A 26,746-nucleotide genomic window follows, 5' to 3' on the forward strand; every position below is an offset into this window, starting at 1 on the left:
GATTCTCTCGTAACTTTTGAAGAACCAGACGCACCTGGGTAACATGTTGTTCCATAGACTCAGAGTATATCAAAATGTCGTCTAGATAAACGACCACGAACTTCCCAAGGAAGTCACGGAGAACATCGTTAATGAGGTCTTGAAAAACCGCCGGAGCATTTGACAGGCCGAACGGCATCACCAGGTATTCATAGTGACCTGACTGAGTGCTGAAAGCCGTCTTCCACTCATCCCCAGATTTTATTCGGATGAGGTTGTAAGCTCCCCTAAGATCAATTTTCGAAAAGATCACGGCGGAGCGTAACTGATCAAAAAGCACTGAAATTAAGGGCAAATGATAGGTGTTTTTCACAGAGATCTTATTCAGGGCCCTAAAATCAATACATGGTCTAAGCGACCCATCTTTTTTCTCAACAAAGAAAAATCCTGCACTCAATGGAGATTTAGAAGGCCTAATAAAACCTTTTTTAAGGCTTTCCTGAATATAATTATTCATGGCCATGGTTTCTGGCCCGGACAGGGCATATAATCTCCCCTTAGGCAAGGTGGCACCTGGAACTAACTCTATTGCACAGTCGTAGGACCGATGGGGAGGCAGAATGTCCGCATTGCCTTTGGAGAACACATCGGCAAAATCCTGATATTCCACAGGAATAAGTTCTGGGACTACTGCCGCAACCCGGACTGGATGGGAAATACATTCCTTAACACAAAAAGGACCCCAATGGGAAATCTCCCCGGACCGCCAATCAATGGTGGGATTATGAAAGGCAAGCCAAGGGTGACCCAAAACTACAGGAACTGCCGGACAATGTGTAAGGTAGAATTCTATCTCTTCAGAATGTAAAGCTCCTACTGTAAGTAATACTGGAGGTGTGCAGTGAGTAATTATCCCATTGGAAAGCGGACCCCCATCTAACCCGTGCATGGTGATTCGTTTATTCAATGGTATCTGAGGAATGCCTAAGGCCTTAGCCCAAGTTAAATCCATAAAATTTCCTGCAGCTCCACTGTCGACAAAGGCCGGCACCAATGAACTGAGGCTGCCAAAGGAAATCTTAACAGGAACTAGGAGAGAGTCGTTTGAGGAGATAAGCTGCAGACCTAAGTGAACCCCCTCACAATTCACTTGGTCAGAGCGTTTCCCGACTTGTTTGGGCAGTTGCGAGCAAAATGTCCCTTACCACCACAGTACAAATAGAGACCAGAACTTAATCTTCTGGTTCTTTCCTCTGGGGACAGCCGGGAGAGACCCATTTGCATCGGCTCCTCGACGTCCTCTGGACAGGTATAAACACAAGGACTAGGCCTAAAAGTTGTTCCTCTTTCAGCCCTCCGCTCTCGGAGACGACGATCTATTTTAATAGCGAGCTCCATGAGTTTATCGAGAGTCTCAGGAGCGGGGTACTGAAGGAGACTGTCTTTAATAAGTTCAGATAAACCGAGGCGAAACTGACTGCGCAGGGCCGGGTCATTCCAGCCACAGTCGTTCGACCAACGGCGAAATTCGGTACAATACACCTCTGCTGGATTTTTCCCTTGTTTAAGAGCACGTAGGTGACTCTCAGCTGACGCCTCTCTATCTGGGTCATCATACAACAGACCTAATGATTTAAAAAAGGCGTCTACCGATAACAAAGCAGGATCTTCAGTTTTTAACCCAAACGCCCAGGTCTGTGGATCCCCCTGGAGCAATGACATAATAATCCCAACCCGCTGAGATTCAGTACCAGAGGAACGAGGCCTTAAACAAAAATATAGCTTACAAGCTTCTTTAAAATTAAAACAATCTTTTCGGTTACCCGAAAAACGGTCGGTAAAATGCATCTTTGGTTCCGGGACCATACTCGGGGAGGCTCGCAAAAGATCTTCCTGCGATCTCACCCGAAGAGAAAGGTCCTGAACCATCTGAGTTAGTTCTTGAATTTGATTAGCAAAAAGCTGACCGGGATTTGGTCCTAACCCTGCCGGATTCATGAAGCCGGATTTTATTCTCACCAAAACAGAATGGGAAAAAATTCAAAACCCCTTTTTTTTTTTTTTAAAGTTTTTGGGCCGGTGATAATGTTATGATTCTAGTACTCAGGTCTGGGGTGATCTTATGTGAAGAGACCTGAATACCGGAACGTAATGCTGGGAAAGGGGAAAGGAATGGGATTAGCCCCTGGCACCCTATCTCCGTTGTCTCGCCCGTGCTGTCAGTACACTCTTGCGAGACTATGGTTTCTTGAGCCCATGGCAGCCACGTTTGAAGGGCGGATTACGTCTGCCCAACTTCGATGCCCCCTCAGGTCTTAATGGGAGACAAAGAGTGAACCGAGACAGGGAGATAACAAGGGGCCCTCTAACTAAACAACAAGGCCAGGGGCTACTAACAAACCTAAAACTAAAGTATGTGCGGATTTCCGCCAGGGAAAAGGACAACCAAAATACTCCACTTGTCCACTCTCCTACACGGCACCGCCGAGTACCGGAGAGGACTGTGGAAGCGGATACCTCTCCGCAAATGCTCCAAAACCAGCAAACAATATTAAGCGGCCTAGGCCGCAGCACACGGCAGAGCCGTCACTCACGAAACCAAGTGAGATCCTCAATAGAGTGTCACAGGTAAATGAGGACCAGGAGAATTCCTTGGGATGAGATGACAAACACCAAGACTCAGGAACTCTGAAGACTGGAACGACCGGACACAGCAGACCAGGAACAGATCTAAACCAAACATGAGCAGCATGCAGGAAGCTATCACCGGCGTCTGTGTGAGACACTGAGAAGGCATTTAACAGGGAATTCCCCAATAAGAGTCCAAAGCCTGATTACCACCAATGTCTTGCAGCTGCACTGCTGCACGACCAGAAACATGTGTGCATAGTGATTAACCCACCCTGCAACAGGGAACGCGGTCCGCCCGTGGCGTCCCCGTTGCTAGGGTCCCGGCGGCTCGGCGCGCCCGGCGTCCTAGCGTTGCTAGGGAGTCGGCGGCTCAGCGCGCACGGCGTCCCAGCGTTGCTAGGGACCTGGCGGCTAAGTGCGCTCGGCGTCCCTAGTTGCTAGGCGCCGGGCCGGGAGGACGTCCCGGACCGCTGCGCCTAACACAAGGTCTTAGTGATACCCGGATGACCAGAAACCTTATTATCATGAAACTCAGCTAGAACAGTGCCTCTCAGAAATTCAGGGACGAACAGACGATCTGCAGGAGTGACATTGGGAGCCTGCAGCTGAAGCTGAACTAGCTGTGTAAATAAATCCTGTGTGAGGCCAGCCCGGATGACAGACGATGGGACTATGGGGGTAGTAGCCGGGTGGTTATTGTGAACCGGAAGAAAACAACGTGACAGGGCATCGGCTTTCGTATTCTTGGAACCGGGCCTGAAGGTGATTATAAACCTGAAACGAGTAAAAAACAGCGCCCAACGTGCCTGTCGAACATTAAGCCGTTTAGCTGACTCAATATACTGCAGGTTCTTGTGGTCAGTAAACACAGTAATGGTATGCCTTGCTCCTTCCAGTCAGTGCCTCCACTCCTTGAAAGCCCATTTAACTGCCAACAATTCTCGATTACCAACATCATAGTTGGATTCTGCGGAGGAGAATTTTCTAGACATGAAGGCACATGGGTGTAATTCCTGAGACTCCGGGTCTTCCTGAGAAAGGATAGCCCCCACTCCAACCTCTGAGGCATCTACCTCGACAATAAAGGGGAGATCCGGGTTAGGGTGTCTGAGTACTGGAGCAGAGACAAAGGCCTGCTTTAAGGCCAGGAAGGCAGACTTGGCTTTAGGCGACCAATTGGCAGGGTCCGCTCCTTTTTTAGTCAATGCCACAATAGGAGCAACCAAATCTGAGAAGGTATGAATAAAACGCCTATAATAATTTGCAAACCCTAAAAAGCGCTGAATTGCTTTTAAGTTCGTGGGTTGTACCCAATTTAGGATGGCCTGGAGTTTTTTTTGGTTCCATGAAAAACCCCTTTGGAGAAATAATATACCCCAGGAAAGACACTTCTGTGATGTGGAAATCACATTTCTCCAGTTTGGCGTACAAATGATTTTCCCGTAACTTCTGAAGGACCAGTCACACATGGGTAATATGTTGTTCAAAAGACTCAGAGTAAATCAAAATGTCGTCTAAATAAACGACTACGAACTTTCCTAGAAAGTCGCGAAGGACATCGTTAATGAGATCTTGAAATACAGCAGGAGCATTAGACAGCCCAAACGCCATCACTAGGTATTCATAATGTCCCGACTGTGTGCTGAAAGCCGTCTTCCACTCATCCCCAGATATTATTCGGATGAGATTGTAAGCCCCTCTAAGATCGATTTTGGAAAAGATAACGGCAGTACGGAGCTGATCAAAAAGTACTGAAATCAGTGGCAAGGGGTAGGTGTTTTTAACAGAAATCTTATTCAGAGCCCGATAATCAATACATGGTCTGAGCGACCCATCTTTTTTCTCAACAAAAAAGAACCCTGCACTCAATGGAGATTTCGAGGGCCTAATGAAGCCCTTTTTCAGGCTCTCCTGTACATAGTCGTTCATTGCCGTAGTTTCCGGCCCAGACAGGGCATATAGTCTCCCTTTAGGCAAAGAGGCACCGGGAACTAAGTCAATAGCGCAGTCATAGGACCGATGAGGGGGCAGAATATCCGCATTACCCTTGGAGAAAACATCGGCAAAGTCCTGATATTCCAAAGGAATAAGTTCTGGGGTGACACCCGCAACCCGGACTGGACGGGAAATACATTCCTTAACACAAAAGGGACCCCATCGGGAAATCTCCCCAGACCGCCAATCAATGGTGGGATTATGAAAGGCAAGCCAGGGGTGACCCAAAACTACGGGGACAGCCGGTCAATGGGTAAGGTAAAATTCGATTTTCTCCGAATGTAGAGCCCCCACTGTCAGTTGTACAGGAGGTGTGCGGTGAGTGATTACCCCATTAGAAAGCGGACCACCATCCAAGCCGTGCATGGTGATACGTTTATCCAAAGGTATCTGTGGAACGCCCAAAGCCTGAGCCCAACCGAGATCCATGAAATTTCCCGCAGCTCCACTGTCGACGAAGGCCGACACCAACGAACTGAGACTACTAAAGGAAATTTTTACAGGAACTAATAAGGAATCATTAGAGGAGATCAATTGCAGACCCAAGTGAACCCCCTTACAATTCACTTGGTCAGAGCGTTTCCCTGCTTATTCGGGCAATTACGCACGATATGTCCCTTGCCATCACAATACAAGCAGAGACCAGAATTTAGCCTTCTGGTTCTTTCCTCTGGGGACAGCCGGGAGAGACCCATTTGCATGGGCTCCTCGACGTCCTCAGGGAAAGTATACCCACATGGACTAGGCCTTAAACTAGCTCCTCTTTAAGCCCTCCGCTCCTGTAGATGACGATCAATTTTAATAGCAAGCTCCATGAGTTTGTCTAAAGTCTCTGGAGCGGTGTACTGAAAGAGACTGTCTTTAATAACTTCAGACAAACCGAGGCGAAACTGACTGCGCAGGGCCGGGTCATTCCAGCCACAGTCGTTCGACCAACGGCGAAACTCGGTACAATACGCCTCTGCTGGATTTTTCCCTTGCTTAAGTGCACGCAGGTGGCTCTCAGCCGACGCTTCTCTATCAGGGTCATTGTACAAAAGGCCTAAGGACTTAAAAAAGGCATCTACGGAAAGCAAGGCAACATCATCGGCTTTTAGCTCAAAAGCCCAGGTTTGCGGATCGCCTTGTAGTAATGACATCACAATCCCGACCCGTTGAGACTCAGTACCAGAGGATCGGGGCCTTAAACGAAAATAAAGCTTACAAGCTTCCTTGAAATTAAAAAAATCCTTTCGGTTACCTGAAAAACGGTCAGGAAGGTGCATCTTTGGTTCTGGAATCATACTCGGGGAGGCTCGCAAAAGATCTTCCTGCGATCTCACCCGAAGAGTAAGATCCTGAACCATCTGAGTTAGTTCCTGAATCTGGTTGGCCAAAAGCTGCCTGGGATTCGGTCCTAATACTGCCGGATTCATGAGGCCGAATTTCAAGGCCCACCAAAAACAAATAACTCTTTATATTTTTTTTGTTGTTGTTTTGTGGCCGGTGATAATGTTACGTTCCTGATGCTCAGAACTAGAGAGATGTTGCGTAGTGAGTCCAGAGCACCAGGACGTGACGCTGAAATAAGGGGTGGTACGGAAATAGCCCCTAGCACCCTACCTCCATTGTTTCACCCGTGTGGTCAGTTCACGCCTGAGTGACTATGGTTTCTTGGGCCCACGGCAGCCGCGTTTGAAGGGCGGATTAGGTCTGCCCAACTCCGATGACCCCAGGTCTTAGAGTGAGACAAGGCGTGAACCGAGACAGGATAATAACAAGGGGACCTCTAACTAAAGCAAACAGAAAGCTAGGGGCTACTAGCAACCCTAAAACTAAATATATGTGCGGCACACCGCCAAAGGAAAAGAACAACAAAGGATACCACTGTCCACACCCCCACACGGCACCGTCGTGTACCAGGGAGGACAGTGAAAAGCGGAAACCTACGCAAAACCACCAGTACAAAATTAACACAAGAACTAAGCGGCCAAGGCCGCAACACGCGGCAGAGGCCGCTACTCACGAAACCGGGAGAGAACCCCAACAAACGAGAACCCCCAGATGACTGCAACAGGTTCGCTTGGACAGGAAGGATTCCCAGGACCGGCTTCAGAACTCCAGGACTCAGGAGCACAGGGAGCAGGATCGACCAGATACAGCTGACCAGGAACAGACGTTGCAAGGCAGGAACAGCATACAGGAAGCTATCACCGGCGAGGCTGCAGTGTGCTGGCTCCCATAAAAAGGCCCTGACTCAGGAGCACAGGGAGCAGGATCGACCAGATACAGCTGACCAGGAACAGACGTTGCAAGGCAGGAACAGCATACAGGAAGCTATCACCGGCGAGGCTGCAGTGTGCTGGCTCCCATAAAAAGGCCCTGACTCAGGAGCACAGGGAGCAGGATCGACCAGATACAGCTGACCAGGAACAGACGTTGCAAGGCAGGAACAGCATACAGGAAGCTATCACCGGCGAGGCTGCAGTGTGCTGGCTCCCATAAAAAGGCCCTGCTGTCCAATGACCGGAGAGCCAGCCAGACCAGCCCCCAGACCCTAATTACTAGTTGCCGTGCAGCTGCCCTGCTGCACGAACAACTAATCAATCTTATCTGGCAACGGGGAACGCGGTCCGCCAAAGGCGTCCCCGTTGCCATGGACCCAGCGGCTGTGGACGCCCGGCGTCCTAGCGTTGCCAGGGACCCGGCGTCCTGGCATTGCTAGGCGCCGGGTGGGCAGGGAGGGAGGTGTGGCGGCCGTGAGCGTCGCTCGGAAGCAGACCGAGTGGCGCCGCGGACCGCGGCACTTAACAGATGATGCTTCATTCCCTTACCAAGATGGCTGCCACTATTACTACTCTGCATTTGCGGTGCCATCTTGTTAGTGAATATGAATTGCATAGTGGGAGACGGAGGTCTCCCTCTTCACTCCAAGAGACCTGCAACCATTTACCCCATGATGCCGCTGTTCCAGTACCCTGTACCAATATCCGCATTCAGTATACAGTCACTGGCTCATGAGCAGTCAGAACCCTGCTCCACTTCATGCCATCAACAATATAACAGTGAGTACGGTTGTACCATCACTTATTTAATAAACCAATTGTGACTGGACCGACTACAAATTACACTGGTGTGTACATTACTTCACCACTGTATACACATTCCCAACATGTTACAATTGGGAACAAAGCAGTGATAAGACGAGACTGGGCAATAATAGTCAGACAGAAAGGCAGGAGGGCCCTGCTCTCAAGCTTATAATCTATTGGGAAATAGGAATTTGATGTATGAGGATAAGTTGAATACATTGCAAATTGGTTCAGCTGCATTGCTAAGGTTCTTGGCAGGTTGCTAATGTTTTTGGTTCAGTTATGTAGCAATGGTGGCCTGGGGGCATCTGGTGTATGAGTGTGAAAAGAGAACACATCGGTTCTGTGTAATAAGGAGGTAATTGGATAGCTGATGAAGGGTATTTTGAGTGTCTTTGGAATTCAATTATCTTGTATGAAAATGTGAGTTTTTAGTGAGCTCTTAAAGGTTTATTGTCACAGCTCACAGATGGTTGATGGATGCTGACCTGTACTTTTGGATTGGCTGAGACGTTGGGCCTAATTCAGACCTGATCACTCGCTAGGGTGTTTTTGCTCTGCTGCGAGCAGATAGTCGCCGCCTATAGCAGAATGTATTTTTGCTTTGCAAGTGTGCGAACACATGTGCAGCCGAGCGGTACAAAAAAGTTTTGTGCAGTTCCTGAGTTGCCCAGAACTTACTCAGCCGCTGCGATCACTTCAGCCTGTTCGGGGCCGGAATTGACGGCAGACACCCTCCCTGTAAACGCTTGGACACGCCTGCATTTTTCCAACCACTCCCAGAAAACGGTCAGTTGCCTCCCACAAACGCCTTCTTCCTGTCAATCTCCTTGCGATCGGCTGTGCGAATGGATTCTTCGTAAAACCCATCGCACAGCAACGATCCGCTTTGTACCCGTGCGACGCGATTGCACATTGCGGTGCATATGCAAGCGCAGTTCTGACCTGATTGCAGCGCAGCGAAAAAAGCTAGAGTGCGAACAGGTCTGAATGACCCACCCTAGAACAGAGGCACCAGGAATCCACAAAGGAGGTTTGAGCTTCACTGTGCCCTGCTTGCAGGTCTGGCCCCAAGTTTGGGTTCCCAAGTAGGGGGACTGGTACGCACTGCAGTAGAAGTTGATAATACACTACAAGGCCTATTAACACCCATTAACGCCAGAAGAGAAGAAACACTGGTCAGAAGGGAGGCCAGCCCAGGGAGAGAGAACAGTCAGTGAGCGTCAGGTTCCGGAACACTGTGACATTGGAAGCTTGAGAAAAGTCTTGTTGTGTGTGGGAGGGCATTCTATAGAATGGGTGCAGCCTAAAAAAAAAGTCCTGTAACTGTGAATGGGAGAAATTAATACATGTGGATGAGAGAAATAGATCTTGTGCAGAGTGGAGGGCTCTAGTTGGGAGATACTTTTAGATAAGCAAAGAGATGTACAGTATGTTGGGGTAGTTCTGATGATAAACGTATATGTAAGCAGAAATATTTTTTACTGAAATATATGAAATACAGGCAACCAATGTAGGAACTGACAGAGCAGCACAAGAATGTTTGTAAGAAAACATTTAGGGCCTAATTCTGACCGGATCGCTCCTCTGCAAATTTGCAGAGGTCTGCGATCAGATAGTTGCCGCCCAGACAGAGTGAAAATCCGCCCTGTGCAAGTCTGCTACGCCATGCAAACAGCTTTGCAAACACCGGCCAGCTTCAATTCCGTTTGCAACTCACTCACCATCTAATGATTTTTCCAGTCTGTGCAGTCTGTGCGTAGCCTGGGACTTACTCCTACAGTGCGATAGAATCAGGCTGATTGGGGCCAGAGCTGACGTCACACACCCTCCCTGAAAACACTTGGGAACGCCTGCGTTTTTCCTGACACTCCCAGAAAACGGACGGTTACCACCCCCAAACATCCGCTTCCTGTCAATCACCTTGCATTCGCCTAGTGATCAAAAGAGACGCTGATGTCTTTTGCAGTTTGGCCTCACGCGTGCGCACTATGATCTGTATCCATGCGCAATCATTCAATAATCAGTCGCCTAGAGATTTTGCACAAGAGAGATCAGGTCTGAATTAGGCCCTTAATACTGTAGACTGTAGGGGTGACAGTCTGTATAGAGGAGTAAGGAGTCTATTGCAGTAATCAATGTGGGGGGAAAATTAGAACCTTTTCAAAAAAAATTGCAGTGTTGTGTTTCCGTGCAATTTTTGGATATATTTCTTATGGGCCCTACACACTGGGCGATAATACTGAAAGATATGAACTATCTTGTACATTAATGAACGAGATACCGTTCATGTCTTTCAGTGTGAAGGCACCAGAGATGAACGATGCGCGGCCCCGCGCTCGTTTATCGCTGGTGCCCCATCGCTTGTGCATGCAGGACAATATGGATGATCTCGTCCATATTTGCCTGCACTGCTATGGAGCCGGGTGACAGGGAGAGTGAAGAAACTTCACTCCCCCCGTCACTGCCCCCCCCGCCGCCGAGTCGCCCGTCGGCCGTATCCACCGTCGGGTAGCTCGGCGGTGGATCGCAAAGTGTATAGGGCCCATTAGAAGTACAGTACAGTGAATAGCACAATTTGCTTATGGATTTAGGAGTCTATTTACTAAGCCTTGGATAGAGAAATAAAGTGGAGAGAGATCAAGTACCAGCCAATCAGCTCCCAACTGCCATGTTACAGACAGTGTTTGAAAAATGACAGGATCCGGTTTATCTCTCTCCACTTTATTTCTCTCCAATGCTTAGCAAATAGACCTCTGTATGTTGGGAACAATGGACAGTTTTGATTCAAGAGTGACACCGAAACTGTGATCTTGAGTGATTGGGTCTACTGTTGTGTTGTCTACAGAAATATGGACATCAGGTTGGTAACTACTATTGGCCGGTGAGAATATTATTTACTCTATTTTTTAAATAGTGTCTAATGTGCTGAGATGACACCCAAGATAACATGGGTAACACGGGCCAACTCAGGACGAGAGAGAACTTGAGAGGATAGGTAAATTTGGCCAATTGCTTCTCTCCGGCCCACACATGCGCAGTATGGGACCAGACGGTGAGATGCGATACCCCCCTAGAACTGATTATTTTGGTATTTCAACTGATAATGGAAGTAGGGAGGAGGTGTATCCACAGACACAAGCAAAACAGAACATTAAGATCAGTAGATTAAGCACCAAGATTGGGATTTTAGTATTTGTTTAAGAAGATAATTGTCAATTGTGTCAAATGCTGCCGACAGTGCCAGGAGAATTAGAAGTAAGTAATGGCCTTTAGGATTAGTAGTGATCAAATCATTGATCACTTTAGTCAGTGATGTCTCTGTGGAGTTTTTGGAATGGAAGCCAAACTGAAGTGGATCCAAATATTGTGTGTGAGGCAAGAAACTGAGTGAAGTGGCTTTAGTCAAGTCTCTCAAGCACTTTTGATATCTTTTAACAAACATATGAATAAAAATTACATTTTAAAATAATATAGGGAAAACGTGAACCCAACGGCAATCCAATTCTTTTCTCTTTATATTCATTATTCCTTTGAGCTCTGCTGCCAAACTGTTTCTCTTTTACCTTCTTTGTATTGGTCATTCTGTTTCTATCCTGTATGTACAACATATTCTCCTTATCTAGGCCACTGTGTCTCCTGTTGTGATCCCTTTCGCTCATTGGGGGGAATTCAAATGTTTGCAAGGTCGGTCGGGTATCTGTTTTTTCCTGTCTATTAGATAGGAAAAAACAGGCACCCAACTGACTTTTAAAATAATTGAATACCCCCCTTTATCTCCTCATTTTACTCCCAGTTGTACAGTATCGTCTTCCCTCTCATCTTTCACTTCTCCCCACTTCATGGGTAACTTTCCTTCTTTTCTGGTCAATGTGACAGGAAAAAACAGTGCTTGTAGGTACCAAGAAATAGCTACATTAATGAATTGGGGTTATGACCACATAACTGCATGTAAGTGTGGCAAGTAAACACAACTTTGTTGGCACAGAAGGACTTTTGCCACCCACTATGATAATCCACTGCAACTGTGAAGAGGGTCTGCTAATGCCTCAATGATAATGTGCAAAGACAAAAAAATATATATACAGTGTTGTTTCTTTGTGTAAGCACACTCTTCTTACTTTAATCATTTTTGTGGATCATCTCAATAGGAAACATTTGGCCTAGGAGTATAAAGAAAAAAGAATCTGAGAGTCTATAGTGCAGTGAGACACCTATGGATTGCTGTATGGTTTTCTCCATAATCTGAGTTTAGTCCTCTTGGTCTAAGTTCTCCCACATGTCCACCTCCTATGCTAGTTCATATAGGGGTTTTTTTTTCAGGCCGATTGTGACCAAGTAGAAAGCCATACAAAAAATATATATTAACCCATGTTCCTAGGTAGGATGTCAAAATAGTCCCAAAGGTCCAAGAACTGAGAGAAGCATCTCAATGGTGGAACATCCCATAAGTTCCTAATATTATGCTTTGTCCAAAAGGCAAAATAAAATGGGTCCATAACCAAAGAGAAGAGTCAGCAATTCCAGGAAGTGGACATATTTTTGTTGAAATACGTATGTACAAATGGCAGTGGTATGGCAGAGCAATGGAAAACATCAGTGGAGTCAGCCACTGATGAACAGCCAAGTCAGTACTTAACCAGTGGGGTGGTTTATTCAGCAATAATGTGGTTTGTACAGTCATACTCACAATTATGCATATACAGATTCTCAGCATATAGCGGAGCTTGAGCGGAACATACAGGTCCCCAACCAGTATGAGGCTACAATGCAGAATCCAAGCAGTATCAGTGGTTGTAGCAAGATGGCTCAACAGTAATGGCAGGGTCTCTTTGGTGCTAAGTGGAACACATCCATGTCCCACTGGTTCTCTAACACACTGCAAGATGCAACAAGCATGTGTGGAAATACAGGTGGTGGTCAGCTTGGCTAAAGATTGAAACCTCGCAAAAGGAGCCAATATGGAATATGCACAGTAGCATTCTCTGGCTTCAACAGTGTTTAGGGTTTCGAATATTGCCACCCAACCTGTACAAGATCACAAGATGGACTCTAGAGCTTTTCCCAGATCAAATGAACCATGAAATTACTTTTGAACACAAAGGAGGCAACACAAACACCGCAAATCGCTTCTATTTTTTCAGAATTCATTTTTTATCTTGGGGATATATTCTATAAGAATACAGTTCATTAAGCAATGAGGGGAGAGAGTCAACGGGTTTGGTGAACATGTGGATGATGCCATCTGCATACTCTATAAATACAGCTTGTTGTTTTAAGGACCCAACTTTATACCTTGAAATAATATGTATCCTGGATGAAGTGGCCTCAGAATGAGGGCAAATAATAGAGGTGAAAGTTTACCTCCCAGCTACAGACCAATTTAATTATTAATGAAGTTGAAACTAAAACTATTAGTTTAGAACAAAGCAGAGGGGTTCAACTAGAGTTACACAACACAGCATACAAAAGTGCCATGGAAACCAAACGTGTGAAGGATGAGAGGCATGAAGGACCAGTACTTACTATCAGAGGACTTTTCCACAAGGAATATAATGAGTATTTGATGTACTGTACAGTACTATTTCTGTTTTTCACTGCACTTATGGATGGTGTGTGCCCTATCATCTCTCGTAATATTTTTGTGGAGACCAGTTCAATGTTTTTATAAGCTTATAGGGAAACAATTGATTAAGTTGGACAAGAAGCTTACTGTATGTTTGACATTTAGGAAAACAATGATTGATGATGCTTATGATGATGATGATGATGATGATGATGATGATGATGATGATGATGATGCTTGGATCTGGTAAAATACAAGGTTCCATGTCCCTAAATGGTTGTCTCTCTATTCTGCTGAGGAAATTTTTATGAATTCTCATTTTAATTAATGGCATAAGAAACGAAGGGTGACTGCACAGTTGAGTGAAGGGTGACTGTGCAGTTGAGTCTGTCTCTAATGTCTTTCTTTACTCAATAAAGACTACAGAGGGATCTGACATGACACAGAGGAGACCACAAAGGACAGAAGAACTGGGGTTGTAGCATGATCAACCAAAACACGTCAATGAATGGAAATACACAGTCAGGTGCTGAAAATTATTCTTTTTCTTTAGTTTGACAAATGATCTAATTGCTTGTTTAGATTATACTGTAGTTATATAGGTCTACATTGCAGTTGTCCATGCTATCTGGTAGAGATCCCAAAGATTGATGATACACAAAAAACTCTTACAACAAACAGTTCTGACATTTCATTTGACATATTTTGAGTGGAAATAAAAGCATGTAATCACAATAAAGAATACTGATCAAGTGGAGAATGTCACAGTACAAAACAGTGTAAAGCTTGTCCAGATCCAGGGTGGGACTGGGGCATGTAGGGCCCACCAGGGGGATACAGTGTTAGAGGCCCATGTTTAGGGGTGTGGCCAGTCTCGAGAGGTGGTGTGCCCAGCCGCCACATTGGTTTGCCTAACCATTGGGTTGGTCCCTTAGATAAATATAAACAGTAAATACAGTAGTGCATGCATGATAATGTACTAGATTAGTAACAGTACAGTCTGGAACCTGATCCCTAGAGAAGGGGATGGGCCCCCAGGCAGTAGGGCCCACCGGTGGTTTCCCCTGCACCCCTGTGGGCCAGTCCAACCATGTCCAGATCAGAATGAAACTGAATAATGAAGATTTTTGCACCTACATCCTATGACTGAGAAACTATTAACTGAAGCAGACATTCAGTAGCAACTGTAGAGTAGTCATCACATGAGACTCCAGCAAGATTTAAATACATTTCAAAGAAATGGTATGAGCCCACCTGCCAAAAGTGGTACCAACACTAGCAATCATAACCTTGGTTTATAGCAGCACTTTTCGGGGTTCCTAACAATGTTGGGTAAACCTGAAAAAAACACTACTTACACTAGGCTGGGTAGGTGAAATGGGTTGAGGAGCACTGATTGAATCATTTTGCTAATGAAATGGCTTGCCGGAAGGATCTAACCGAGTTTGAAAAGGGCATCATCGTAGGCTTCTCGATGTCATGTTTCCAGGGCGATGCTGGACTGGTTTACGAAAGATTTGGTTACGGTGGACTGGCCAGCTCAGAGTCCAGATCTTAACCCCACTGAGAACCTCTGGGACGAATTGAAGCAACGGGTGCATTCTAGACTGGCTCGATCTTCTTCCATGTCGCAGTTGGTCACTGTACTTAAGGTGGAATGGCAAAACATACCGGCTGCTGTTGTCCAGGAACTTGTGGACAGTTTGCCAAGAAGAATGTCCACATGGTGGACCAAAAAAGTGCTGATGTCAACAAAATTTCAATGTATTTGCTGTTAGTGTTCAATCACTTTTGTCTACATAGGGCCTAATTCAAGGATGATTGCAAAATAACATTTTTCTCTAATGGGCAAAACCATGTGCACTGCAGGGTAGGCATATATACAGGTTGAGTCTCCCTTATCCAAAATGCTTGGGACCAGAGGTATTTTGGATATGGGATTTTTCCGTATTTTGGAATAATTGCATACCATAATGAGATATCATGGTGATGGTACCTAAATCTAAGCACAGAATGCATTTATGTTTCATATACACCTTATACACACAGCCTGAAGGTCATTTAATACAATATTTTTAATAACTTTGTGTATTAAACAAAGTTTGTGTACATTGAGCCATTAGAAAACAACGTTTTCACTATCTCAGTCTCACTCAAAAAAGTCCGTATTTCGGAATATTCCGTATTTCGGAATATTTGGATATGGGATACTCAACCTGTAACATGTGCAGAAAGAGTTAGATTTGGGTGGGTAATATTGTTTCTGTGCAGCGTAAATGCTGCCTATTTTATTTTTACACTGCAATTTAGATTTCAGTTTGAGCACACCCCACCCAAATCTAACTCTCTCTAAACATGTTACTTCTGCCCCACCTGCAGTGCACATGGTTTTGCCCATTAGAGAAAAATGTTGCTGTTGTGATCAGGTCTAAATTAGGCCCTAAGTCACCTGTGCACAATCATGGATGTCCTTAAAACCCGGACTGTAATGGAGGAGTTTAGGAAACGCTGGTCTAGAATGATATTGTATGTTGTGACAAGATTTTATTTCAAACTAAGGGGCTCATGGCAAACCATGAATAGCAGCCTGAGACCTCTATTGCTCCTCTACTAGACTTTATACAATGCCAAATGATATTTATCCATCAGATTGTGAAGTACAATTTGTCCGGGGAACACCATACCACTGTTGCATAGTCCAAAACAACTTTTTATTATAAAAAAAAAAGTAAAACTTTTTATTTTACAATTAAAAGGTCTTTGCTTAAAATCTCCCAATGCGTAGAGCAACCCGTCTGCTGGCAGTCATTTCTGAGGCTGTCTCAACCTCCAAAGAGACAGTATGTGGGTGAAAATTGATTTATTGTACTCGCTACAGATTGTATTGCTCCCTCTCTTGTTTAACTTTTCAAGACATAGGGGGGTCCATTTACTAAAGCCTTGGATGGAGATAAAGTGGACGGAGTTAAAGTCCCAACCAACCAGCTCCTAACGATCATTTTTTAAACCCAGCCTGTAACATGACAGTTAGGAGCTGATTGGCTGGAACTTGATCTCCGTCCACTTTATCTTCATCCAAGGCTTAGTAAATAGACCCCATAAAGAGGCATAAATCCTTACAAGGCCTTTCAAATACACTTTTACAGTTACAATATACATGACTTTATTAAAATAATGTTTATAAAATAATTCACCAAAGTTTTAATTGTTTTCTACAATAGAACTATTGTCTTTCCTTCCTCATGAGATGTTCCCTGGAATTCATGTATGGTCTGAACACTATGATGAAACATTTAGGCAGGAACATACAGATCACCAGAGCCCAACTGGAAGCCAAGATGGCAAATATCTCCATGGCCACCGTGTATTTACCCTGAGCACTGAGGGAGGCCGGGATAAAGGACACCCAGACACTGAGGAAGGCCAGCATGCTGAAGGTAATAAACTGGGCCTCATTGAAGCTGTCAGGAAGTCTCCGAGCCAGGAAGGCAACAATGAAACTAATGGTGGCCAGAAGAAAGAGGTAACCCAACATGGTCCAGAAGGCAATGGGAGAACCCTCATCACACTCAACAATGATGAGTCCAGGGTTAGTTTCAGTGTTATATTGTGGGAATGGAGAAGCTGTGGACATCCAAGTGATGCACAAGATGAGTTGTAACAGGAAACAGGTAATAATAATCATGTAGGACACTTGGGGGCTCATCCATCTCCTCACATTGCTGCCTGGTCTAGTGGCCATAAAGGCAAACACCACCAGGATAGTCTTAGCCAAAATGCTTGAGATGCACAAAGTGAAGGCCAGACCAAACAGTACTTGACGCAGGAGACACTTCTGGTGGTGGGGGTAACCTATAAATACTAAAGAGCACAGGAAGCAGAGACACAGAGACATCAGTAGAAGACAACTTAGAGAGTAATTATTGGCTTTCACTATAGGTGTTTGTCTATGCAGGATGAAAAGTCTCAAAATAATAGCAGGAATAAGTGAGGATATTATGCTGACTGCAGCTAAAATTGCTCCTAATGCATCTTCATAGGAAAGAAACTCCATGGATTTTGGGAGACATCTGGATTTCTCATTATTTGGCCACTGATCCCATGGACACCTCAAGCAATTAATTGCATCTGCAAGATAGAAAAATATGTTTATGTTACACGTCTTCATGTCATTAATGTGTTGTGTGATGTTGAAAATAAACATTCTGAATACATTTATAATGTTGATTTCCTACATCTACTAAAACTAAGAAAACATTGTTATTAAAACTTTATGCAATTTTGAATAATTATTTTATTTATTTATTTAGTTAGTTAGTTAGTTAGTTATTAACTTTCTTTTTACATTTTATGTTTGAATAGCTTGTAGCGAGAGGGAGTGTTAGTATAGGAGTGCACTACTGCACAGTCTCCAACATGGCTTCTTAGGGGATGATGTTACGTTCCTGATGCTCAGAACTAGAGAGATGTTGCGTAGTGAGTCCAGAGCACCAGGACGTGACGCTGAAATAAGGGGTGGTACGGAAATAGCCCCTAGCACCCTACCTCCATTGTTTCACCCGTGTGGTCAGTTCACGCCTGAGTGACTATGGTTTCTTGGGCCCACGGCAGCCGCGTTTGAAGGGCGGATTAGATCTGCCCAACTCCGATGCCCCCAGATCTTAGAGTGAGACAAGGCGTGAACCAAGACAGGATAATAACAAGGGGAACTCTAACTAAAGCAAACAGTAAGCTAGGGGCTACTAACAACCCTAAAACTAAATATATGTGCGGCACGCCGCCAAAGGAAAAGAACAACAAAGGATACCACTGTCCACACCCCCACACGGCACCGTCGTGTACCTGGGAGGACAGTGAAAAGCGGAAACCTCCACAAAACCACCAGTACAAAATTAACACAAGGACTAAGCGGCCTAGGCCGCAACACGCGGCAGAAGCCGCTACTCACGAAACTGGGAGAGAACCCCAATAAACGAGAACCCCCAGATGACTGCAACAGGTTCACTTGGACTGGAAGGATTCCCAGGACCGGCTTCAGAACTCCAGGACTCAGGAGCAGGATCGACCAGATACAGCTGACCAGGAACAGACGTTGCAAGGCAGGAACAGCAAACAGGAAGCTATCACCGGCGAGGCTGCAGTGTGCCGGCTCCCATAAAAAGGCCCTGCTGGCCAATGACAGGAGGGCCAGCAAGACCAGCCCCCAGACCCTAATTACCAGTTGCCGTGCAGCTGCCCTGCTGCACGAACAACTAATCAATCTTATCTGGCAACGGGAAACGCGGTCCGCCAATGGCGTCCCCGTTGCCATGGACCCAGCGGCTGTGGATGCCCGGCGTCCTAGCGTTGCCAGGGACCCGGCGGCTACAGTACGCGCCGGGCGGGCAGGGAGGGAGCGTCACTCGGAAGCAGACCGAGCGGCGCCGCGGACCGCGGCACCTAACAGCACCTCCCCCTTGAGGAGGGGTTAAAGAACCCCTAAAGCCGGGTTTCTGAGGAAATTCCTGAAAGAATAATCTCTTAAGTTTAGGGGCATGTAAATTGTTATCCAGGACCCAAGACCTTTCTTCCGGGCCATAGCCTTTCCAGTGAACCAAAATATAAAGCCGGCCCCGAGAAACTTTGGAATCTAAAATCTTCTCCACCAGGAACTCTTGTTGCCCCTGAACATCCACCGGAGGTCTACCCTGGGAAGTCTTCCGAGGGAATCTCCTGGAAGAAATATATTGCTTAAGAAGGGAACAGTGAAAAGTATTGCCAATTTTGAGTGATTTGGGCAAGCGTAGCCGAAAAGCAACTGGATTGACCTTCTTAACGATAAGGGCCCTCATTCCGAGTTGTTCGCTCGTTCTTTTTCATCGCATCGCAGTGAAAATCCGCTTAGTACGCATGCGCAAAGTTCGCACTGCGGCTGCGCCAAGTAACTTTACTATGAAGAAAGTATTTTTACTCACGGCTTTTTCTTCGCTCCGGCGATCGTAATGTGATTGACAGGAAATGGGTGTTACTGTGCGGAAACACGGCGTTTCAGGGGCGTGTGGCTGAAAACGCTACCGTTTCCGGAAAAAACGCAGGAGTGGCCGGAGAAACGGTGGGAGTGCCTGGGCGAACGCTGGGTGTGTTTGTGACGTCAACCAGGAACGACAAGCACTGAACTGATCGCACAGGCAGAGTAAGTCTGGAGCTACTCAGAAACTGCTAAGTAGTTAGTAATCGCAATATTGCGAATACATCGGTCGCAATTTTAAGAAGCTAAGATTCACTCCCAGTAGGCGGCGGCTTAGCGTGTGTAACTCTGCTAAATTCGCCTTGCGACCGATCAACTCGGAATGAGGGCCTAGGAACGGTCCAATAAATTTGGGTCCCAATCTAGCCGAGGGTTGTCGGAGCTTGATGTTGCGGGTTGACAACCACACCTTATCTCCCACCTTAAAAGTGCAAGGGCGTCGGAACCTATCAGAATTTTATTTCTCGGAAGGCAGCCTTCTTAATGGCAAGGTGCACCTTTTTCCAGATCATTCTGAGATGGGAAGTTAAGGTCAACGAAGAGACTGGAAAATGAGGGTAAAAAGAATTGGCTCTAGGATGAAAGCCCAAGACCGAAAAGAATGGAGACTCCTTGGTGGAAGAATGCCAAGAGTTATTATAGGCAAACTCGGCCAAAGGAAGAAATTCAGACCAATCATTCTGAAGTTTGGCCGAATATAGCCGTAAATACTGTTTTAACGATTGATTAACACATTCAGTTTGTCCGTTAGACTGTGGATGGTACCCAGATGTTAAAGAGAGTTTCATATGTAATGAGGCACAAAAACGTTTCCAGAAACGGGCAATGAATTGCGGTCCCCGATCAGAGACAATATCCATGGGTAAACCATGGAGCCTGAACCGAGACAGGGAGATAACAAGGGGCCCTCTAACTAAACAACAAGGCCAGGGGCTACTAACAAACCTAAAACTAAAGTATGTGCGGAGTATGTGCGGATTTCCGCCAGGGAAAAGGACAACCAAAATACTCCACTTGTCCACTCTCCTACACGGCACCGCCGAGTACCGGAGAGGACTGTGGAAGCGGATACCTCTCCGCAAATGCTCCAAAACCAGCAAACAATATTAAGCGGCCTAGGCCGCAGCACACGGCAGAGCCGTCACTCACGAAACCAAGTGAGATCCTCAATAGAGTGTCACAGGTAAATGAGGACCAGGAGAATTCCTTGGGATGAGATGACAAACACCAAGACTCAGGAACTCTGAAGACTGGAACGACCGGACACAGCAGACCAGGAACAGATCTAAACTAAACATGAGCAGCATGCAGGAATCAGAGTCCAGAGCCTGATTACCACCAATGTCGTGCAGCTGCCCTGCTGCACGACCAGAAACATGTGTGCATAGTGATTAACCCACCCTGCAACGGGGAACGCGGTCCGCCCGTGGCGTCCCCGTTGCTAGGGTCCCCGCGGCTCGGCGCGGACGGCGTCCTAGCGTTGCTAGGGAGCCGGCGGCTCAGCGCGCACGGCGTCCCAGCGTTGCTAGGGACCCGGCGGCTAAGTGCGCTCGGCGTCCCTAGTTGCTAGGCGCCGGGCTGGGAGGACGTCCCGGACCGCGGCGCCTAACAGTACCCCCCCTTGAGGAGGGGTCAACGAACCCCTAAAGCCAGGCTTCTGAGGAAATTCCTGAAAGAACAACTTCTTGAGTCTAGGGGCATGCAGATCCTTATCCAGGACCCAAGACCTTTCCTCCGGACCATAGCCTTTCCAGTGAACCAAAAAATTAAGCCGGCCTCGGGACACTTTAGAATCTAAAACCTTCTCTACCAAGAACTCCTGTTGTCCCTGCACATCCACTGGAGATCTACCCTGGAAGGTCCTCCGAGGAAATCTCCTGGAAGAAACACATTGTTTCAACAGGGAACAGTGGAAAGTATTTCCAATTCTGAGAGATCTTGGCAAGCGTAACCGAAAAGCAACTGGGTTGACCTTCTTAATAATAAGAAATGGTCCAATAAATTTAGGTCCCAGTCTAGCCGAGGGTTGTCGGAGCTTGATGTTACGAGTTGACAACCATACCTTATCTCCCACCTTAAAAGTGCAAGGACGTCGGAGTCTATCAGAAAATTTATTTTCTTGGAAGGCCGCTTTTCTGAGGGCAAGGTGCACTTTTCTCCAAATTGCTCTGAGATGGGAGGTTAAGGACAACGGGGAAACTGGAGAATGATGGAAAAAAGAATTGGCTCTAGGATGAAAACCAAAGACTGAAAAGAATGGGGACTCCTTGGTGGAGGAATGACAAGAGTTATTATAAGCAAATTCGGCCAAAGGAAGAAACTCGGACCAATCATTCTGGAGTTTGGCCGAATACAAGCGTAAGTATTGTTTTAGTGACTGGTTGACTCGTTCGGTTTGCCCGTTAGACTGTGGATGGTAACCAGATGTTAAAGACAGTTTCATCTTCAATGAGGCACAAAAACATTTCCAGAATCGTGCGATGAATTGCGGACCCCGATCAGAGACAACATCAGTGGGCAAACCATGGAGCCTGAACACATGACGGAGGAACAAAACTGCCAACCCTTGAGCAGAGGGTAATCGGGGAAGAGCAATGAAATGAGCCATTTTACTAAAACGGTCCACTACTACCCAAATGACTCGCAATCCGGCTGAAAGGGGAAGGTCCACCACGAAATCCATGGAAATATGAGACCATGGCCTGAGAGGAACGGCTAAAGGCATGAGTTGCCCGATAGGCAATGAACGAGGAACCTTATGCTGTGCACAAACCTGACAGGAATGGACGAATTCCTTAACGTCTTTAGAAAGACTCGGCCACCACACAGAGCGAGAGACTAACTCCAAGGTCTTAGTGATACCCGGATGCCCTGAGACTTTGTTGTCATGAAACTCAGTTAAAACAGTGCCTCTCAAAAATTCGGGGACAAAAAGACGACCAGCAGGAGTAAGTCTAGGAGCTTGGTGTTGAAGCTGGTTTAACTGAGTAAATGAATCCTGTGTGAGGCCTGCCCGGATGACTGAAGATGGAACAATGGGGGTAGTGACAGGATTGCTATTGTGAACTGGAAGAAAGCAACGTGACAGGGCATCAGCTTTCGTATTCTTGGAACCAGGCCTGAAGGTAATTATAAACCTGAAACGAGTAAAAAACAATGCCCAACGTGCCTGCCGAGCATTAAGTCGTTTGGCTGATTCAATATATTGCAGGTTCTTATTGTCAGTAAAAACAGTAATAGTATGCCTAGCTCCCTCCAACCAATGCCTCCTTTCCTCGAAAGCCCATTTTACTGCCAGTAATTCCCGATTACCAACGTCATAGTTGGATTCAGCGGAGGAGAATTTCCTGGACATGAAAGCACAAGGATGTAACTCCTGAGACTCCGGATCTTCCTGAGAAAGGATTGCTCCCACTCCAACCTCTGAGGCATCAACCTCCACAATAAAGGGAAGCTCCGGATTAGGATGTCTAAGGACAGGAGCCGAGACAAAGGCCTGTTTCAAGGCCCGGAAGGCTAACTCAGCTTCATGCGACCAATTGGAGGGATTCGCTCCTTTCTTAGTCAAAGCTACTATGGGAGCGACTAGGTCAGAAAAAGTATGAATGAGCCGCCTATAATAATTAGCAAACCCTAAAAAGCGCTGAATTGCTTTTAAATTTGTGGGTTGCGCCCAATTACGGATGGCCTGGAGCTTTTTCGGTTCCATGAAAAATCCCTGGGGAGAAATAATATACCCCAAGAAAGACACCTCTGTGATGTGAAAATCACACTTCTCAAGCTTAGCATATAAATGATTCTCTCGTAACTTTTGAAGAACCAGACGCACCTGGGTAACATGTTGTTCCATAGACTCAGAGTATATCAAAATGTCGTCTAGATAAACTACCACGAACTTCCCAAGGAAGTCACGGAGAACATCGTTAATGAGGTCTTGAAAAACCGCCGGAGCATTTGACAGGCCGAACGGCATCACCAGGTATTCATAGTGACCTGACTGAGTGCTGAAAGCCGTCTTCCACTCATCCCCAGATTTTATTCGGATGAGGTTGTAAGCTCCCCTAAGATCAATTTTCGAAAAGATCACGGCGGAGCGTAACTGATCAAAAAGCACTGAAATTAAGGGCAAATGATAGGTGTTTTTCACAGAGATCTTATTCAGGGCCCTAAAATCAATACATGGTCTAAGCGACCCATCTTTTTTCTCAACAAAGAAAAATCCTGCACTCAATGGAGATTTAGAAGGCCTAATAAAACCTTTCTTAAGGCTTTCCTGAATATAATTATTCATGGCCGTGGTTTCTGGCCCGGACAGGGCATATAATCTCCCCTTAGGCAAGGTGGCACCTGGAACTAACTCTATTGCACAGTCGTAGGACCGATGGGGAGGCAGAATGTCCGCATTGCCTTTGGAGAACACATCGGCAAAATCCTGATATTCCACAGGAATAAGTTCTGGGACTACTGCCGCAACCCGGACTGGATGGGAAATACATTCCTTAACACAAAAAGGACCCCAATGGGAAATCTCCCCGGACCGCCAATCAATGGTGGGATTATGAAAGGCAAGCCAAGGGTGACCCAAAACTACAGGAACTGCCGGACAATGTGTAAGGTAGAATTCTATCTCTTCAGAATGTAAAGCTCCTACTGTAAGTAATACTGGAGGTGTGCAGTGAGTAATTATCCCATTGGAAAGCGGACCCCCATCTAACCCGTGCATGGTGATTCGTTTATTCAATGGTATCTGAGGAATGCCTAAGGCCTTAGCCCAAGTTAAATCCATAAAATTTCCTGCAGCTCCACTGTCGACAAAGGCCGGCACCAATGAACTGAGGCTGCCAAAGGAAATCTTAACAGGAACTAGAAGAGAGTCGTTTGAGGAGATAAGCTGCAGACCTAAGTGAACCCCCTCACAATTCACTTGGTCAGAGCGTTTCCCGACTTGTTTGGGCAGTTGCGAGCAAAATGTCCCTTACCACCACAGTACAAATAGAGACCAGAACTTAATCTTCTGGTTCTTTCCTCTGGGGACAGCCGGGAGAGACCCATTTGCATGGGCTCCTCGACGTCCTCTGGACAGGTATAAACACAAGGACTAGGCCTAAAAGTTGTTCCTCTTTCAGCCCTCCGCTCTCGGAGACGACGATCTATTTTAATAGCGAGCTCCATGAGTTTATCGAGAGTCTCAGGAGCGGGGTACTGAAGGAGACTGTCTTTAATAAGTTCAGATAAACCGAGGCGAAACTGACTGCGCAGGGCCGGGTCATTCCAGCCACAGTCGTTCGACCAACGGCGAAATTCGGTACAATACGCCTCTGCTGGATTTTTCCCTTGCTTAAGTGCACGCAGGTGGCTCTCAGCCGACGCTTCTCTATCAGGGTCATTGTACAAAAGGCCTAAGGACTTAAAAAAGGCATCTACGGAAAGCAAGGCAACATCATCGGCTTTTAGCTCAAAAGCCCAGGTTTGCGGATCGCCTTGTAGTAATGACATCACAATCCCGACCCGTTGAGACTCAGTACCAGAGGATCGGGGCCTTAAACGAAAATAAAGCTTACAAGCTTCCTTGAAATTAAAAAAAACCTTTCGGTTACCTGAAAAACGGTCAGGAAGGTGCATCTTTGGTTCTGGAATCATACTCGGGGAGGCTCGCAAAAGATCTTCCTGCGATCTCACCCGAAGAGTAAGATCCTGAACCATCTGAGTTAGTTCCTGAATCTGGTTGGCCAAAAGCTGCCTGGGATTCGGTCCTAATACTGCCGGATTCATGAGGCCGAATTTCAAGGCCCACCAAAAACAAATAACTCTTTATATTTTTTTTGTTGTTGTTTTGTGGCCGGTGATAATGTTACGTTCCTGATGCTCAGAACTAGAGAGATGTTGCGTAGTGAGTCCAGAGCACCAGGACGTGACGCTGAAATAAGGGGTGGTACGGAAATAGCCCCTAGCACCCTACCTCCATTGTTTCACCCGTGTGGTCAGTTCACGCCTGAGTGACTATGGTTTCTTGGGCCCACGGCAGCCGCGTTTGAAGGGCGGATTAGGTCTGCCCAACTCCGATGACCCCAGGTCTTAGAGTGAGACAAGGCGTGAACCGAGACAGGATAATAACAAGGGGACCTCTAACTAAAGCAAACAGAAAGCTAGGGGCTACTAACAACCCTAAAACTAAATATATGTGCGGCACACCGCCAAAGGAAAAGAACAACAAAGGATACCACTGTCCACACCCCCACACGGCACCGTCGTGTACCAGGGAGGACAGTGAAAAGCGGAAACCTACGCAAAACCACCAGTACAAAATTAACACAAGAACTAAGCGGCCAAGGCCGCAACACGCGGCAGAGGCCGCTACTCACGAAACCGGGAGAGAACCCCAACAAACGAGAACCCCCAGATGACTGCAACAGGTTCGCTTGGACAGGAAGGATTCCCAGGACCGGCTTCAGAACTCCAGGACTCAGGAGCACAGGGAGCAGGATCGACCAGATACAGCTGACCAGGAACAGACGTTGCAAGGCAGGAACAGCATACAGGAAGCTATCACCTGCGAGGCTGCAGTGTGCTGGCTCCCATAAAAAGGCCCTGACTCAGGAGCACAGGGAGCAGGATCGACCAGATACAGCTGACCAGGAACAGACGTTGCAAGGCAGGAACAGCATACAGGAAGCTATCACCGGCGAGGCTGCAGTGTGCTGGCTCCCATAAAAAGGCCCTGCTGTCCAATGACCGGAGAGCCAGCCAGACCAGCCCCCAGACCCTAATTACTAGTTGCCGTGCAGCTGCCCTGCTGCACGAACAACTAATCAATCTTATCTGGCAACGGGGAACGCGGTCCGCCAAAGGCGTCCCCTTTGCCATGGACCCAGCGGCTGTGGACGCCCGGCGTCCTAGCGTTGCCAGGGACCCGGCGTCCTGGCATTGCTAGGCGCCGGGTGGGCAGGGAGGGAGGTGTGGCGGCCGTGAGCGTCGCTCGGAAGCAGACCGAGTGGCGCCGCGGACCGCGGCACTTAACAGATGATGCTTCATTCCCTTACCAAGATGGCTGCCACTATTACTACTATGCATTTGCGGTGCCATCTTGTTAGTGAATATGAATGGCATAGTGGGAGACGGAGGTCTCCCTCTTCACTCCAAGAGACCTGCAACCATTTACCCCATGATGCCGCTGTTCCAGTACCCTGTACCAATATCCGCATTCAGTATACAGTCACTGGCTCATGAGCAGTCAGAACCCTGCTCCACTTCATGCCATCAACAATATAACAGTGAGTACGGTTGTACCATCACTTATTTAATAAACCAATTGTGACTGGACCGACTACAAATTACACTGGTGTGTACATTACTTCACCACTGTATACACATTCCCAACATGTTACAATTGGGAACAAAGCAGTGATAAGACGAGACTGGGCAATAATAGTCAGACAGAAAGGCAGGAGGTCCCTGCTCTCAAGCTTATAATCTATTGGGAAATAGGAATTTGATGTA

General features: G+C 46.6%; 1 pseudogene; it reads right to left on the minus strand.

Annotated features, from left to right (window-relative positions):
* Positions 1-16,465: 16,465 nt before the first annotated feature.
* LOC134934187 (vomeronasal type-2 receptor 1-like) overlaps positions 16,466-26,746 on the minus strand; it is an 86,390-nt pseudogene continuing 76,109 nt past the window's right edge.

The sequence above is a fragment of the Pseudophryne corroboree genome, chromosome 6, assembly GCF_028390025.1.
Source record: "Pseudophryne corroboree isolate aPseCor3 chromosome 6, aPseCor3.hap2, whole genome shotgun sequence".
Taxonomy (NCBI): Eukaryota; Metazoa; Chordata; class Amphibia; order Anura; family Myobatrachidae; genus Pseudophryne; species Pseudophryne corroboree.